Source organism: Bidens hawaiensis, unplaced genomic scaffold (genome assembly GCF_021521415.1).
Source record: "Bidens hawaiensis isolate Kalapana, Puna unplaced genomic scaffold, B.hawaiensis_p1.1 tig00056586_1, whole genome shotgun sequence".
Classification (NCBI taxonomy): Eukaryota; Viridiplantae; Streptophyta; class Magnoliopsida; order Asterales; family Asteraceae; genus Bidens; species Bidens hawaiensis.
In genome coordinates this window covers 10001-12500 of record NW_027500178.1, presented here as the reverse complement: position 1 = coordinate 12500, position 2500 = coordinate 10001, and the positions used below count along the sequence as shown (strand labels likewise).

Here is a 2500-nt window from a genome sequence, read left to right as displayed (position 1 = left end):
CCCAAACATGGCACCAAGTCATGCACAAAAACATAAAAGTATCAAAAAAAAGGGTTGCAACACGAGGACTTCCCAGGGGGTCACCCATCCTAGTACTACTCTCGCCCAAGCACGCTTAACTGCGGAGTTCTGATGGGATCCGGTGCATTAGTGCTGGTATGATCGCAACCGAAATAGAAGCATTAGCTTATTCATTTATACATTTCCCAAAAGGTAAAAAAATAAAAGAATCAAGACTTCCCAGTGGGGTCACCCATCCTAGTACTACTCTAGACGAAGCACGCTTAACTGTGAAGTTCTGTGGATACGAGGCACAAGTAGCTGCAATGCTATGAATGTGTATATCCACCATGATTATATTGTTTTATACAATCACCACATGACATTTAGCAAACTGGCCTGTAATCCTGGCACTTTACCCGATAAGCTGGTCATAAAGTTTCCTCTCATGTTCGCAAGTCACGTCGCCCGATAACCTGGCCACAATGACTTGCAAAACCAAAGCTGGCCGGTAAACCTGGCACGTTACCCGATAAATGCACGGCACGTTGCCGGTAACCTGGGCACGTTGCCCGGTAAGGTTAGCACGTTACCCGATAAAATGTCGGCGTTGCCCGGTAAAGTATCCACGTTGCCCGGCAAACCTGGCCCGCTGCCCGGTAAGGTTAGCACGCTGTTCGACAAACCTGTTACGGTCCATCGGCTTCGGGTTAACCCGAAGACATGATGTCATGATTCCATACCCGTTAACGTCGACCCATTCTGTAAAAAAACCTGGAACGTTGATGTCGAGCGAGCCCGGTCCGCATTCGGGTCCGAGCACGACACGGATCTACGTTTTAAACACATGACTGACTAACGATCGTGACCGACTAACGATTCCATAACACACCACCTATACCCATGATAATGCTTCCCCGCTACAAGTCCCATTTTCGTGAAACTTGTGGTGACGTCGAGGGCCCGAGCACGACACGGTCAACGTGTTGACCCGAAAACATGAGGTTACCAACCCCGACCCCATAAACCGCTCATAAAGTTTCCTCTCATGTCCCGGACGCAACGCCTCGTGTCATTAAAGCGGAGTTGCCCAAAACAGGCCCACGGGCCCACCAAGCCCGGCCCGCGGGCCCTTCACGACACGAAAGGGGGTTCATTTCTCTTGGACAGTCATATCTCATGGTCACGAGTACCCTCACAGAGCCTCGTGTCGATCCAACCCCGTTTGGACACCTTGCCCCCACCAAAGGCCTTACGGACCAACCGGGCCCACCAAGCGGCCCGTCCCGACCCGAAAACCAAAATTTTTTTTTTGGGAAACTCATATTTCAATGTCCCGATGCCCCACGCCAAATTTCGTGTCAATCCGACCTCGTTTGGTAGGGTTTTCAAAAATTATGATTCCTCAAAAATTTAATATCTGTTCCTGTCACTATGCTAATTGTTCAGAATGCATATATAGGGAAGGGGTGGGTGTTGAGCGCCCATGCCTGGGCAAAGTTGGCTACCAAGCTAAAATATGGAGGTTCAACGTACGAGAAACCAAAGCCCCTCCCCCATGTTGCATACGAAGCTTGCCCAACGACTTGGTTTCTTGCACAACGACCCGAGTATACTGCCCCAAAGTTGCACGCCCATGGCCAGGCCAAGGCATGCCAAGGCGCCCATGGGCAAGCCAAAGGCATGCCTAGGCACGGCCAAAGCAAGCCAAAGGCACGGCCAAGGCAAGCCAAAGGCACGTCTAGGGCATGCCAAGGCACGCCCATGGTCAGGCCAAGGCTTGCCAAGGCACGCCCATGGCCAGCCCAAGGCATGCCAAGGCGCCCATGGGCAAGCCAAAGGCATGCCAAGGCACGCCCATGGGCAAGCCAACGGCATGCCAAGGCGCCCATGGCCAGGCCAAGGCACGTCCAAGGCATGCCAAAGCTCGGCCAAGGCAAGCCAAAGGCATGCCTAGGCACGCCCATGGCCAGGCCAAGGCATGCCAAGGCGCCCATGGGCAAGCAAAAGGCACGGCCAAGGCATGCCAATGCGCCCATGGGCAAGCCAAAGGCATGCCTAGGCACGGCCAAGGCAAGCCAAAGGCATGCCAAGGCAAGCCAAAGGCACGTCTTGGGCATGCAAGGCTCGGCCAAGGCATGCCCCGGCACGCACATGGCCAGGCCAAGGCAAGCCAAAGGCATGCCAAGGCAGGCCAAAGGCACGTTCAAGGCATACCAAGGCGCCCATGGGCAAGCCAAAGGCATGCCAAGGCACGCCCATGGCCAGGCCAAGGCATGCCAAGGCGCCCATGGGCAAGCCAAAGGCACGTCTTGGGCATGCAAGGCTCGGCCTAGGCACGGCCAAGGCAAGCCAAAGGCAAGCCTAAGGCATGCCAAGGCGCCCATGGGCAAGCCTAAGGCATCCCAAGGCAAGCCAAAGGCACGTCCAGGGCATGCCAAGGCGCCCATGGGCAAGCCAAAGGCATGCCAAGGCACGCCCATGGCCAGGCCAAGACATG

General features: G+C 54.8%; 1 non-coding gene across 1 annotated transcript; it reads right to left on the bottom strand.

Annotated features, from left to right (window-relative positions):
- Positions 1 to 51: 51 nt before the first annotated feature.
- On the bottom strand, positions 52 to 170 carry LOC143601496 (5S ribosomal RNA). Its single transcript, XR_013147665.1, has one exon. It is a non-coding gene; the product is annotated as a 5S ribosomal RNA (ribosomal RNA).
- Between the last annotated feature and the right edge of the window lie 2330 nt (positions 171 to 2500).